Raw genomic sequence first — 15,261 nt, 5'->3', positions numbered from 1 at the left:
TGAACTTCTTTCTCATACACAGTTTTTTGATTGCTCTTAAAGGTCATGTTTAATAATCATGCCAATCTGGCATGAGGGTCTCCCTGCGGAACATACTTTGCTTTTCTGGCTCAAATGTATTGATCTCAAAGCTAGATGAACCAACAAATGAGTTACCAAAATCTACACAAATCAGATTTCTCTTTCCATTTCAAATACCATTAATCTCCAAGAGCACCTCCAGCAGAATGACCTTCTAGCTGAGGTCCTGTAGGTGATGACCCTCTCTTAGCCCTCACTGGGGAATCACGTCTCCTGTCCCTGCTGAGATGCCTGTCAGCTGCCCATGGCAGATGCTGAAGTGAACCTTCATTTTTCAAACAATTAAAGTTTAGCACCATGTCAACAAACAAAATTTTGTTAGTGCAACATTTGATTACTGTACACTTAATCATGCCCTAATGCATGTCTCAGGACCCTGTGGTAGTAGCTGTGTGATAAAGTTCCAGTTCCTCAAGTCTTCTATGGCTTTGGGGCTGCAGTGCTGCAGCCTGGAGATGGCATAAGAGGTATCAGCTGATGTTTTCCTACTGGTGTTTAAATGATCAGTACAAGCCCATTTCCAAGAGTATTTGGATCATTTTTTGGTTTATCCCAATAAAACAGAGATATTGCTGATTTACCAGAAAAACAGAGCAGAACTGTGTCTGGTTGCAGCTCATTGAGCAGTAGTCGCAGCCTTCTGCTTTTGCCCACAGGCTTTTGCCACTTGAGCTGAAGGAAAATTTTCAGTTATTCTGATTAATGCAAGGTTCTTGTTTGGGGTTCATTTAGACTGTGCAAAGCTGAGAAGCTTCTAACGTGACCTTTCAAACAAACCTGGGGGAGGACTTTCAGAAGACTGTCATTAAGTTTATTGTTAGTGTATAAGAACTACTGAATCACAGCCTGAACCTCTGATTGATCACCTGAGGCAAGCAATGAGTCAGATGTGGGAGCACAGGTGAAGGCAATTAAGCTGCGTGACCAGAAGGGGTGGAGCATGGCTGCACCTCTTCTAGACCCCATGTAAGGGCTGACTGCCACTAAGGAAAGATCTCTCTCTGGAGGTTGCTCCTCTTGGAGTCATCTTCTCTAAGCCCAGGATGAAGGTAAGCTTTTTCAGTTCATTTCTGGTTATCTGGTTCATTTCTGATTGTCCCTTTCCAATGTGGTAATCTTTATGCTATATGTTCTCTGAAGACCAGCCTAACTTCTCTGTATACTTGTTGATTATACATCTATATACTCATTGATTATACAGCTACTTAGCATAATTCCATAGAAATTTTGTGTTCTCTCACATACAATGAAAAACTGTAAAAATGAGGCTGTGGAGATATTTCTCCTAGGAGAATTAATCACACAACATTTTAAGCTTCCTGCTTGATTAGCAGTAGCAGAACTTGAGGTTTTATTAACACTCCTTTTATATCTGCTGTGCATTTGAGTTTTGGTAAGCAGAGAATGATGCTTCAAATGAACCATATATTTCCTTTCGGTAATCAGCAGTTCTTAGTGAATGTAATCCTGAACTTCAGGTTCATTAAAGAAAAAAAAATCCAAAGCTAGGTAAGATTTTGCATGGTTTCGTTGTATTGTTTAAAAAACAAAACAGAACAACAACTTGCACACCTTTACTCAGAAGTACTTGGTGAACTAGCTGTTAGAGTTTTCTAGCAGTCAAAGAAGTAAGGTTCTGCTGAGCAGGAATTACTGCTCTATTTTCTTTCCTTTCTAAAAGTACTTGATCTTAAAGATTTATGACTACTAATCATTGTTGTTACAAATACAGCCTTTTCCTAGTCGTAGTATCTGATTATATGGCCTTTTCTATGTTGATACTTTGCCTATGAGTTTGCTCCATTGCCTTCCAGATGACACTTCCAGTTGGCAGCCAAGATTTGACCCTTATTTGGGATCTCTGGATGGGCATGATATCTGCAGCAGTAACTGCATTTTCTAAATTCTCTCGTGGTCAGGGTATGTTGCCATTTGCTGCTGGCACCCTCAGATTCCTCCAAATGAATGTTGCAAATTTTCTCTGCCGCAAATGAGAATATTGACACTCTCTTGAGTCATGATAATTTGATCTCTTACTTTTGAGTAAGAATTAACTTTTTTTGTGCTGGTCTGCATTTGTATTATTTGTTTTTTTTCTTTGGAAGGCTGAACAGGAAGATTTTATCAATATATTTTTGGAGGTTAAAAATGTGTTTCACTTAATCCAATTAATTTAAATTGGTGAAAGATGTTGAGGTTAAAGTGGAAAAACTTGATGAGCTTTGGAGTCACAGTCTCATTCACAGTTGGAATTAAGCTATGGCTGTAAGATTTGTCTTTGAGTTTCCAGTGCACCAAAAGGTATCCAGACCATTTGACTGAAGAAAGTCATCTATGAAAAATAAGGCTGCACTCTGCCTTGTTTATGTGTCTTCATCACGTTCACTGTAAAGTAGGTGAAGAAAAGCTTTTAAAACCTTCTTATGCCTGGCAATGTACATTAGTTCTACTGCTGAAGTGGAATATGTCTTTAGCAAAGGGAATAACAGCGACACTTGCCTTGTGTAGCAGAAATGCAAATCCTTGCTTTCTGTAGCATAGAGCCTTGCTGCTCTTGTGTCATTGCTGTGCTTTGCATTATGTTACACCTTTATAAGAGAGAAGGATAGAGATGATTAGCTCTCCTCTAAGTAATTTTGCTTATGAATAGTTAATCTAGATGAAACTCTTTAGCAGAACTGACTGTTGCAGTGCTTTCTGGACTGTGGTGTAGCTATATCCTGTTCATACCATGGACCAGTTCACAGCTCCTGGGCTGCAGAGGGAGGTAAAAATACCAGACTGCAGAGGTAAGACAGCAGCAATGGACATGGTCCCTATGTCACTCCCTTCACTAAGGACCATATGTACATACATACAATTATACATATAATGTATATAAGCTCATATTAGATATACAGCTATTCACAATTTGCTGTAGTACCAGATGAATGCATCCTTTGGTTCTGCAGGATGTTCCCACTACTATACCTTTCTCCTCTTTTTATCACGTGTACTGAAAAACACAGTTAAAAGACTGAAATAACAAATCCAGTCTACTTGCTCTTCCTTCCTCAAATATAGGAAAAATAGTTCTAAATAACTGTCATTTGGTTACTAGCAAGTGAGTGTTATTACTGCCAGTGCTCTAAACCTGGCTTTCCAGAAACTGTAAACTGTTCAGATTTAGAGGTGATTCTATAACTTGTTTCTGAGTCTGAGGTACATACCTTTTACTCTTGAAAAGGAGCATGTCATTTGTGGAGTGTCTGCTCCATTGGCCTAGCAACAAGTTTGCTTACAGCATATTTTCTACTGCATTAATCACTAAGATTTCATCTTCTAGTGGAAGTGAAAGAGCTATAGTTGCAACCTGAGTAAACTAGTTGTTTTTTTACCTGTTGTATTCAGCATACACAGCAGCGAAGTAATGCACAGGGAACAATTACAACAGTTCCTTCTGTACTTCAGTGTTCAAATAAAATCTCTGAGATCAATGTCAATATAAAAATATACTAATTACCGAATAGTGTTGAATAAAATCTCTTATGCAGTGATTACCCAGATAAAAAGTGTGAAATCTAACAACAGAAGATTAATCTACCAAGGTAATTGCATTTCCTGGTTTTACATTAATATTTATTTCCCTCGGAAATGACATAAGAAAAAGCTTGTTGCAGTCTTTAAAGCATGTTGTGTGCCTCAAAAAAAAATAGAAAGAGGAGAGAGAACCAAAGCCCTGCTGCTGCAGTGGAAAAGTAGAAGCTAAAAAAAAATCCAGGATGGATCAAATTTGTGACTTGTTCAAAAGTAGTGTGAATGATGAATGTGACAAAGAGCTACTATAGGAATGTGGAGGTTAAATTAAATGGCCTATGTGATCTCTCCAGTGTATTGACCACAACTAAATATACAACCCAGTTGCCATAGCACATGCTATGTGCACCTAGTGTTGGCAGTTGGGCCTTCTTAATTTTTCATGCATGTAGGACAAGAAAACACTGTCCAACAAGTTCATTACTCATTTGGTTGATAACTACTTTCTGCTTTAACTGACTGAGTGATAGTATACAAGCTTGTTTTATTTAAAGTGGAAAATTCAAGGTGTTCTAGTTTTACATCTGGGTTTGAGTTCACTTGTTCTGCTGTCTGGGATGAGGCAGTTGAATGGCTCCATACCCACGGCACAGTTGGTATGGAGCTGAGGAGAAAAAAGATCTACAACTGATATTTCAGTTTCATCAGCTATTGTCAGCATTGATCCTGGAAAAGAAGTAAATTTGCACTTAACAGCCTTTCGTAACAAGTTAACAGAAATTCCGTAGCCAAATTTCATGGCCTTCCAGAGCAACTCAAGTTTCATTTTGTGCCTGCCTAGAGCTCATGGAGATGTTGTGACTGTGATAGACTGAAGAATTGAATTGTCATGGATAATGATACTACACCTACTGCATAAAGACTCTGTGGCTTCTAAAGCTTGATGTGCTGAAGTTCTACAATTTTCTAGGATTAAGGCAAGCTTGTCTTCAGTTTAGTTTTCAATTTCTCCCTTTTATACTGTTTAGCAAAGAGAAAAACATTTGAAACTTATAAGTCTGATACTAGCCTTTGGCTCAGGTTTGTTTGGCTATTGTTCTTGATTTCCATGTCAGACTGCTGAAATCTGGTTTGAGGGGAAGGGAGGTAAAGAGGAGACAAAGCACAGCAGAAAGCCTGACAGGCATAAATTTCACTTTCCAGAATGTCTGTGCTTGCAATCAGCAGTCTTAAAAAGCTCTGCTAGGATCATCAAGAGATGATGCCTATCAATCAATCTTTAAACACTGCCTGTTATGTTCTCTTGTCAAGGATAGAACTGAATCTACAATTCCCTGAAGGCTGTTTTTATTCCATTTTGCAGCCAAAGGAGAAATAAGGGAAGTTCTTCTGCTTTCCAGTACATTAAGTGGTGTGGATCAAAGAGATTAGTATCATGGCCTAAAAAGTTATTTTTCAGAGCTATACTAGAATCTGTAGTGCATTTTTTTCATGGAATTGTTTAAAATATAAATCAAGTCTCATAGTATTGATTGGAGAATATATTTGCAGATGTCACCCCTCAGTATAAGGAGACTCAGTATAAGGAAAAAAAGTGCTTTACTTTCTGGTGCTGTAGGATTTTCTACATTCAATAGAGTATATGCGAAAGGCATTATATAATTCTGAGCGCAGGCTTTTTTCCAGATGACAGGCATTACTTTTATGATGCCCTGGATGGAATGACAGAGTAAACTGCTCTGATTTATACCCCATTACAACTAGGGATACTGCCGTCATGACTGCTGCTCTTTCTCATTACGCAACATCATATACTCCCTTCTCTAGCAGTGAAATACACTGCAGAGTTCCCAAATATCAGCAACACAGGTCGATTCCCATCATGTGTCTTACTTGCTCACCCTGGGAACTTTTCCATTTTAGACCTTGGCCTACAGATCCTCTTACGGATGGTTTCCATTCCGTTGCCTTATCTGGGGTATACATGTTATCTCATTCTTCATTTTAGATGTACTGTTTGGAGACAAGCACCAAAACAATAAATCATGGAACTAGGTTATTTTTAGGCCATGTTTCCGAATCAACATTGAGACTATTTCTGAAGAACCTGCACAAGGAACTTATTGTGTGCATACACAAATAAATGACACAATTCAATGGTTTAATACTATCTGCCAAGTTAAACTACTGCAGAGCAGCTGTGTACATTTAAAATGATCCCTGGCACTTCTGAAGAGTTCATAAATCATCAGTAACATATTTTCTTCCAATTAAGAGAGTTAAAGGGGAAAAAAATTAGAAATTAATGTGTCTGGGGCATAAATGACATCTCTATACACTTGTGAATAAGGAACTGGGGGGGAAAAAAAGAAATCAATGCTCTACCAATTGCCAGGATGATAATTATTTCCTAACGTCCATTTTTCTAAGTGTTTCAGATGTTGTCAAAAGTATTGTTAGAAGCAGGCTTTCTTGAAGCCAGACAGTGATGCTAGCCCACATCTACTGCAGAAAACAGAGACACTCATCAACCAAAACACAAAAGTACTGCATAAATCCTCAAACTATGTCTCTCTTCAGTAAGAGTCATGTTAGATGTTACTACCCCAAATGGGTAGTCGCAAGCCACCTTTTAGAACTTACTTTGAAAGTAATTGCTAAAATACTGATTATTGTTTTAAGGAACAACACGGTATTGTTCCACTTCTAAACTTTCCTGCCAATTCTCTGGCTGGTAACAACAGCAAGCGCCACGCTTCTGCTGAGTGACTGCATCACTGTCTTCTGCTATAGTAAACAAAGGAGACATGCAAAGGAGGTAACAAGCATCAATGTGTCTTCACCACTAGTGGCAGTCTCTAGCATTTTTCTGCCTTGTACAGGTTCCCTCAGCTTTTCACAGTACAGTTACTTTCCTGTCAAAACCATATTCTCATTCCAACCATGTTTGATACTGTTTGTATGTCTCTGGGAATAGAAGTATAAAATGTGTATTTTTAGTTTAGATCTTACTGATGGAAGCACAAGGAAGAAATGCATTAATAAAAACACTACAAAAATTAAAAATTTAAACTTAATAGTTCTATTCATGAACTAACACCTATCTGACCTATTTACATCTCCTCTTGCTCTCTAGCAGTTTTTTCAAGTGTTCTCCAGAAAGCTCCATCTGATGCAACTCTGCTTCCTCCTTCTCTTCATTGAATTGTAGCCACAATCAGCTTCCCACAGCACTGGCATCTTAAGACACGTGGTTCTTGCATATGAGCAATCTCAGACATAGGTAGATTGAAAGACCTCAGGCAATCATCTCCTGCATCTTGCTGCTCAGAAGAGATTGTTAGAGTAGATAGTTCTTGCCTGTTCAAGTTTTCAGTATCTCTAAAGAGGGGAATTGTACAGTCTGGCTGGTCAATCTGTTCCAAGGTCTGATGACTCTCATCCTGAAAGTTTCCAGCTTTCCAGCCTTTGTTTCTTCAACTGATTGCACCTGAAATGGTGGCTCCATCTTCTCTACTCCTTCTTTGTAGGGAGAAATTCCCAGGAAAAACTCAGCACAGAAATGAATTAATTTTTCTCATTATTTAACTACTACTTCTGATGGATAAGTAGACTCAGAACTAGTCCTCTCCATGCTCCAGGGAAAGGATATCTTCTTTCACTCTGTGTTCTGGCAGGATGTAGGACTAATGTATGTGTAATTGCCAGAGTGTCTGAAGCATGCTTGAGTCTGCTTCTTGTTAACTAGACCGTCATTTCCCATTTGAAACACAGAAGCTATGTTAAAGCGTACCCTCTTGTTTTAAGCTTGTAATAATCCAGGCCATTTTTGTGGTAAACCAAGTGTGGAGTGGATAAGATTTGGAGGACTGGGAGACAAGTCTGGGTCAATACTGTTGTATCTTGACATAATGAGTTCATAACATCATTTAGCTGTAACTCCTAAAGTGGCGCATAAAAGTTACAGCCTGGAATGATGTTAATTTAATTAGAAATAAAAGACTGGCTTTAATACAGATTTGTAAAATGTTTTGTAAGAATGCCAAATCATGTGATTTTTTGCATGGATTTATTTCCCATGTCAGCTGTCTCTGGTGTCAACAATCTGTCTGACAGTCCAAACAGGGACATTTTAGGTCTGGGGAGCTCCAGAAACTGAACAGGAGAGCATTTCTAACTAACAGCATAATCCTTCTGGAAAGGCAGCAGATATTCTGGAGTGTCATAATGTCTTTTGTAGGTTCTTCATAGCTTATGTTCATTCGGCAATAACGATGATGTGCTCCTGTTCTTCAGGTGATACTGATCTGTATGTACAACATATGGACAAACAGGTGTTATTTAAACAAAGTTCAGAGAGCTAACCAGGTGAATCGTACCAGCTAGCTGCAAATGATGCTTAAATGGCTATCGCAGAAACATAGAGCGGCTGAGGCTGAAGGGACCCCTGAATCCATCTGCTCTAATGCCCTGCTTCACTAGGGCTGCCCTGAGCCAAGTGTCCAGGCAGCTTTTGAAGATCTTCAAGGAGAAAGACTTCAAAGGCACATGTTAGCTGTGTGCTATGTCTTGTCCCACTGGCTGCCTGTGTGGAGGATGCTGCAGAATGATGCAGGCGTTCCTCAAGGGTCTGTTCTAGGACAGCCAGAGAACCTATATCTTCCAACAGCTATGGACAAGGTCCAGTTGTTGCTTTACCTGAAAACTGATATGAAAATGATTGTCATCATCTTTGCTTCTTTTGTCTCCCTCAACTTCTACTAAGAGAAGTGAGATATCTTCCAGAGGGAGCATCCTGTGACCATCATGCCAAACTAGGTAGTGATGAGAAAACTAGGTCTGCTAATTCCTAGTGGCAGGAAAGTGGGTGGTCTTCATACTCCACTAATGCATAAGTGCTGGAGAGGGTTAGGCCAAGAAATGTGCTTAGACAGCTCAATCTCCACTGTTAGATGCCCTTATCAGCTGCCCAGAAACCAGGCATAACACCCCCACTTGCACAACAATTTATTTGGCCAGTTCTGGGTGTGAAGTGAATTGTTTTGCTTTGACATGGATAAGTATGTTATTATAAAGCTGACCACAGCCCCTGACAGCAACTAACCAAAATCTCACTGAAAAAAGGAGGCCAGGTTAGGAAACAGCAGGCAAGGGTGAGTTTAGATGGTACGTTGATACTTTCGTGCTGAACTGTGATTCTGTGGCACTTGCTCAGCTAAGCCCTGCAGACATCAAGTCCAAGCAGCTCCTTGCATTTTTTATTTGAATAATTGACTGTGTAAAAGCTCATCTCACCTACTAGGCAGGCCAGACAGATACCAGGACCAGTGTATCTACTCCGAGTTCATGGGTGAGATGCAGCACAAAGTGCTCCCAAAACACACCTTGAAACATTGCCAGATTTCCCCATTCCCCCTTCTCTGGTCTGGGAAGGCTGAAGTCTAGCCAAGAGCCTGTAGAATCTTCCAGAGAACAACCCAAAAATTACCCAGCTGTGATGCCCTCTTCTGGTCTTAAAGCTTAGAAATCAAACTGCCCATCATGAGCAAAGAAAAGCCAGCTTAATGTGATGAAATATTTTATACTTTCCAGTAACTAAATTCATTGAAAATTAAAGATTTTCCTTTCTGAAAAGCTAAGGAATTGTTGGTAGTAAATGTAAGTAATGATGTAGAGTTTAAGGTTCTGAGGAAGTCTGTGTTTATTTTAGGGAAGATAGCAGAACTGATTTGTTTTCTAGATTTTCATGCCCCTTGATGAAGTAATATTTTGCAAATGTTTAAAATTTCAGTCTTACAGAGTCATAATATATATGTATGACTATATCCCTAACTGGATAGTCTATTAAGGAATGCAAATAGCATGTGAAAAGTTAAAAATGCTTTTACAGAATATACATCTTACTTTGCCTGTGAATATCTGACAGAGATAAGAGATTTTTATGATCTACAAAATATTTTTTACTGTCATATTGAGCAGGCTTAAAAGCCAAAGCTCCAGTTAAAGCACAAGGTACGTAAAGACTCCCACCTAAAGAGCAGTGCAATAAACATAAAATGCTTTAAAACAATCATCATTTGCCCACTTTGAAAAAATATATACCTCATAGCTGTAGAGTACATGGCTAGATGGAAGGAAAATTCCACTGAGTATTTTATCAGCTGGCTGCCATTCTCTGTATGTGAGCCAATAAAAATGGAGAATTTTATTGGGAAGCAATAATTTCCTTTATATCAACTCTTGCAAGCACTATTACATCAAATCCCAAGTGTGCTCACAGAAACAAAACACCCTTTAAAATGTTTTCCCAAGATATGATGCAGCCATTCCATCTATCATTTGGATTCCACTGTTTTAACAAAATATGTATAGTCAGAGGTTTGAGCTTCAGACAGCATAGCCAGGCAAAAGAACTACAGGTTCAGTAAGGTTTTACTATGTTACTTTTTGGTTTTAATTTTGGGGGTCAAAAGACTGGACTATCTTGGCTGTGATGTAACGCAGCTCTAAGAGGTAAAGGCAGAAAGACCACGGCTTTATTGAACAGCTCCGGTTACACAGGGAAGGGATGTGAAAAGCCTTTTCAACACAGGAAGCCATAGTCACTCCCTTGACCAGAGGCAACACTTTAAACCAAATTAAACAGAAGTCAGGTGACTAGGAGAGCACCTGCATATTCCCAAGACCGTTTGGCCATTGGTCTCAGGGACCCAACTGTCTGAACCAAAGTGTAAGTCAAATAATTCTTTATGGCCTTAGAAAGCATTAGAGCTATCCCCCAACCATTTGTGTCTTTACTGCAAAGCTTTGCTGATACACTGAATTTAAATAATCTCCCATTTTGTAGCTGGCTGAGATGAGTAACAGGCCGTCTCTTCAGCTCCAGCCTCAGCCTGGCTACAATAAATAAATTCACACTTTGTTTATGTACTTTTTGTTCATACATAACTTCAGAAACTCTGTAGCCACTGAAAGCCCAAAGGAGCCTTTAACAATATTTAAAAGCAATTGTTCTTTTGCCATCAGCGTCAGCGTGTGTTACTGCTTCTTGCCCAGCTGGCTAGTTAGAACCAAAGGTGATCAAGATATGAAAATCACTTAAAGCAGTGCCATGCAAATGTGCAGCAGAGAAACATGTCCTTTGTCTTTGATCAACATATTTTGAATGGGCTCAGTCATGCACCAATAAAAAATCACTGATCAGATCTGGGAAAAAACGCATCTGTTGACACCAATAGCAATGGTCCTACTGTATTTCATTTAATGATCTTTGATATTTATCTTCTTAAAGATGAGCCCCATCCACAACATATCTTCCTTTTTTTCTATTTCAGACCCAGCGTACATTATTACGTTCATTACCCAGCGCAAGGCTTTCTCGCATCTGTCTTCAGCTGGCATGTCTGTATAACGCAAAATGAAATAAATGACTTAGCAGTCCCCAAAGCACGAGCCCAGCAGGAGCACATAGACATCTCGTGGACCTCTAGCCTGACCTTGGGAATGCAGGGATGGAGACCAATTATGGGACCACTGGTCTCTCTACAGAGCAAATGTTCCTAGTCTATCCCAGGGGGCAATTCCAACAGCAGTTCCTCTGGTTTGGCTTGATTTACTTTGAGGTGATTTTTTCTCTCTTTTTCTTTTTTTAGCGTCGAGATCAAGAGGAGCAATGGAAGCTACAATGAGCTGCTTCTGCACTGCCACTGGCCGGAGCCAGCCCAGGAGCAGTGCCAGTTGGCAGCCCGTTCTGCCTGAAAAGAGAGAGGGATAGAAGGGGATCCTTCCGGCATGGGATTGTTTGGTGCTTTCTCTGTTCTTTGCTAAGCTGAGACAGATTTAGAAACAAAATGTTCAGAAAAAAAGGGCTGGAAAGGTTTTCTGTAGAAAAATATTGTAATGAAATACTGTGGCTTGTCAGTTTTTTCCTTCATGTTCTTGAGTGAAACTGTTGCTGGGAATTTGACCTCAGGATTCAGAGAGTTTCTGTGAATCCCAACCTCCATTTCAGGCAAGTGAGATACCTACAGTATGTCAGCACAAGACTGCTGGCCATTTTCCCTACAAGAATACTGAGCCCTCCCATATGTCATTGAGAGATTAGAGTATAACTACGTTTGTTTGTTTGTTTGTTTGTTTGTTTGTTTTAAGCAATTTCCTTTAGTGCTCATTGAATTGCTCCACGACACACTGAGCAACTTGTTTTCATATTACTACATGCAGTTCTGCTGGATGAAATTTGTGTCGCAAAGTGTATTCTCCGTTTTAATCAAGCTCTCTTGGCCAAGGAAAGAATGATATTTGATAGGAAGATGGGAAATGAATGCAAGGAAAAAGATTTGTCTTTTCTGTCTACTATCTGAAAAATAAAAATACCTAATTTTATTAATGGGATACCCATCCAGCTGGCCTGGCTCTGCTGAGTACCAGTTGCAGTCACAAAATCTCAGGCCTTTGGTGCTTTGAAGTCAACGGAGTTGTGCATGGGCAGTGCCATAAAAAGAAGAAAATAGTCAGAAAGAAAAGTAAAGGCCACGTATACCATTTAATTGACATGACTTTGGAAACGCTTATGTGAGCAAAGTAATTAAAGGCCAAGCACTAGGGAGAGCAGGAAAAAAACTGAGAAGTAGCAATTAATTTAAAATATTTTGATGTGTCTCTTTGCAAATTCCATCATTTTCATAACACAACACAACCTAGAGGTAACATTTTGCATCTTCAGTATGCTACTCTATGCTGGATACAGACACCTACCAAATACAGTATGTCTAAGAGATGTATAAAAGAACCAATTGTTTTGGCTTCAGCATGATGGTGAACTTTGATGGCATCCTACTAAAACACATAACATTTATTGCCATGATAAACTGCTCTTGAGGGAGTGATTTCCCTGCCCTCCCAGCTGGAGCTGTCGTGCTGCAATGACAGAGTGGGTAAGGAAGGGACAGAACAATAGCGAAGTCAAGGAGCTGGAGCCTGACCTTAACAGAGTGGGTGGTATTTGCTGCAGTCCAGAAAAGCAAATAACTCATTCAAAGGTGATAGATTTTACTGGGGAGTGGAAATAACAAAGCTGAGAAATAAAGTAGAGCAAACAGAGTATGAAAGCATATTAAAGTAACTGAAGGGGAGGGAACTTTTCAGTAGGTTTGAATGCCGAGGGGAGAAAGAGAAAAAGAGTGAAAAATAAAGAAATAAAATACAGGAAAGGGGAAAAGGGATGGGGAAATAAGAAGAGCACAAAAAAGAAAAGGAAAAATAGACAGGAAGATAAAAAATAAACAAAAGGAGGGAAAAAAAGAGAAGAAACAGAAAAAATACAAAAGAGAAAGTAAACAAAAAAAGAAAAAAGGAAAAAAGAAGAAGGAAGAAAAAAATATATATATATATAAGAAAAAAGCAAGTCTCACAGTTGTGAGGTGGTCTTGATTAAACGTATCACTCAGTAACACGTCCAAAACACACCAAGCCATGTCACGGAACACCTCGCCTGACAGCCAGTGTGTAATTGAGTAGTTGTACAGGAAAATTTGTTTCTGTTTTCTCTTATTTGAGACCAGATACTGCAGGACCTGCAGGCAGCAGCGTCCTTGGTCACTGTCTCAGTCAACACACAGGAGGAAAAAACAGCTTTTTTTTTTTGTTCAGTGCAATAATTACCTGTACGTTTTAACCACCGTGTCTATTGCCTTAATTTCTATACAGTCTAAGAATGAGAAAGGCCAGAGACCTACTCACCGATCTAAAAAATGAGGAGTTGCTTTGGTACCAATGACCTTAATCCTGTTGCACTTGCTGTGTGCAGACAAAACATGACACCGGCCGCAATGTGTGCATTTGGAACTTGAAAGGGTTCAGTTCTCCAAAGCTGAAATAAATCAGTGTGATGACTGACTAAAAAGTGGTATTGTTCAAGGATATTTTATTTGCTCAGAAAAACACTACAGATAGGAGAAAGTATTCTGGCTGAAAGGAGACACGGAAGCTGCAACACACCATAAATATGCATCTAGAATGACAGAAAAGGAAAAAAAAGTGTCACTGAATTAAAATTACAAGTTTAAAAGTCTCATAGCTGGGAGTGTTCCAAAACACATGTAATAGAAAGTACTCTCTCTCAGGGGCAGCTCCTGCACATATTGCATTAAAGTGTTTCAAAATAGCGGTGTATTTAATCTTAGTGTGCTTTTGGAAACAGATGTCTCTTTAGACTCCATGTAACAGAGGGGAGACTGGTAAAGAAAAATTCAGGGATGTCTCCAGCATCAGAATGTTTAGTAGTAGAGCAAGAGAAACCCCACTTTTGGCAGTTCCTGGGGAGAGGGTGAGTGGCTGGCCACCCCTTCTACAGGAACAGTGGTCCCAGGCACTTTGAAAACTTACTGAAAATAACTTTATTGTTACTATTGTTACTATTATTACTATTAGCATGGCACACACCATGTTTGGGTCCTGCAGTCAAGGCAAAATTCTTGCTGGGGCCTACAACCATCCCAAAGATTGTACAGAGGAGCAGATAGCAAAGAGCCACTAGTTAAGAAACTGGTAAGGCACAAAGGCTGGGAGGCAGCCACCAGCCCCTGCAGAGGCCACGTAGGCTCCAGTTTCTGAATGCATTTGTCCTGCTCTGCTCACTGGTTTTGCTCAATACCATTTAAAGAAAATAAAAATTAAAATAATAATAATAAAAATATATATATATAAAAAATGGAGTAGTTTTTGTTAATGGCTACTTTACACCTTGGGGCTCCTGCAGAGCTGATAATTGGCAAGAAAAATATTCAAGAGCCAAAGCACTCTATGGAATACAATAAAACCAGCCTTGCCATCCCCATGAAGCTTGCTTTGGGTATGACCCAGATTTGGGAGTGCTGTCTGCCTCTAGGATCCCATCCCTTCAGCTTCAGTTCAGCAGAGATGCCCAAGCATGAGTGGAAGCCCTGGAAGGGACCTTTCCCCAAAGCGCAGCCCATAGCAGCATCACTCTTCATACAAACAGCCCACCTGGACAGGGCAGCTTGGGTATCCCTGAGACGGGTTGGTTTTCCCTTAGACTGTGAAGGTACCAGAGCAGCTGAGCTGTGGGAACTGCTGGACACATTTTTCTGCCAGAACCACTACATTGCAGTTGGTTTGCTTTTAATAGCATTTGTGTGCACATGTTAAATATGGCCTCGCAAGTGCCACAGCAAGGTTATGATAGAAGGTATGTATAAACGAAAATATCTAAAATAAGTAATTCTTCATAATTCAATATGACATCCTTCCTTTAATTTAAACCTAATCAGGGAATAAGAAACTAAGAACAGCTGTAAGCATTCACATTACATCTCTCTAGGGAAAAGTACATAAAGTTAGGATTTGTTTTCACCCAATGGAAATTTTGCGATTTCGCACAGCCACTCTTTTTGTTTAAGCTTCTTCTTTATTACATTTTCCATAACAGAATTTACAATCCTCACAAAATAAAAAGCAATCCCTCTGCATTTTCCTTGGGCAGCGCTCTCGCCCTACCCTCTCCTGCTCTAAACATGAAAAGATTAAACACATAAGTGTTTCTGGTAATCAGGCTATCTCAGCTGTAAATTCAACAGGCAGGAAAGACCCTTTTTATTTGTTTTTATCAGCAAAATATTCCGGGAAACCCTGCATGGCACCACA

At 39.6% G+C, this 15,261-nt stretch overlaps 1 long non-coding RNA gene across 1 annotated transcript; it reads left to right on the top strand.

Annotated features, from left to right (window-relative positions):
* The first annotated feature begins 708 nt into the window (after positions 1–708).
* Positions 709–13,931, top strand: LOC125692519 (uncharacterized). Its single transcript, XR_007376734.1, has 3 exons — positions 709–1,130; positions 1,896–2,001; positions 11,250–13,931. It is a non-coding gene; the product is annotated as an uncharacterized LOC125692519 (long non-coding RNA).
* Positions 13,932–15,261: the final 1,330 nt, after the last annotated feature.

Source organism: Lagopus muta, chromosome 4 (assembly GCF_023343835.1).
Source record: "Lagopus muta isolate bLagMut1 chromosome 4, bLagMut1 primary, whole genome shotgun sequence".
Taxonomy (NCBI): Eukaryota; Metazoa; Chordata; class Aves; order Galliformes; family Phasianidae; genus Lagopus; species Lagopus muta.
The sequence above is the reverse complement of the archived record's forward strand: the minus strand, read 5'-3'. Positions and strand labels throughout refer to the sequence as shown.